The sequence below is a fragment of the Penaeus monodon genome, chromosome 27 (genome assembly GCF_015228065.2).
Source record: "Penaeus monodon isolate SGIC_2016 chromosome 27, NSTDA_Pmon_1, whole genome shotgun sequence".
NCBI lineage: Eukaryota > Metazoa > Arthropoda > Malacostraca > Decapoda > Penaeidae > Penaeus > Penaeus monodon.
Window position 1 is genome coordinate 14649441 of NC_051412.1, and position 658 is coordinate 14650098.

A 658-nucleotide genomic window follows, 5' to 3' on the forward strand; every position below is an offset into this window, starting at 1 on the left:
TGAAAAGAAAAGAATGCAAAAATAGTACTTGTTTATTCATCAGAGATTTTGGAGGTCCTAACCCAGTCATGGAATTCTTGCTTTTAGAAATACGTAAAGCAAAATTATAACATTTTTCACAAGTACTGACCTCTTGCTTTAATATTTAATTTACACAAAACAAAAGTAATCCATCATGCAAAAGCAATATGCTGGAAAATCAAGTACATTTATGCTTTGCTGTGGAAATGGAATTACATGTATCTACTACACATGTAGGTCGACTTATTTTATGGAATAAGTGGTATTTTATGTAACCGTTCTTCCGAAGCCCTTTATCTTGTATTCTATTATACCCTGTAATCAAAACCATTAACTTATGTGCAGCATGCTGTGCCACTCCCATGGTGTCTGTGGTATTTAATATGTGTTCTGTTTAATAAAATGTTATGCCTTATTTAAAGATTTTAATGCCGATGGTATCCACATGATGGTCGTCCTGGAGGGAAGTTTGTGAATAAGTAGTTTATCAGTTACAGATATAATTAAACTCATATCAGGAAATTGACACAGAGAAAGAGAAATAACTGCATAAATTGTTATTTAAAAGAACCATTAGAACAGTAACAATAATTAAAGTGACACTTATTACAGCTACTGCTTGCCATTTCTAATCATA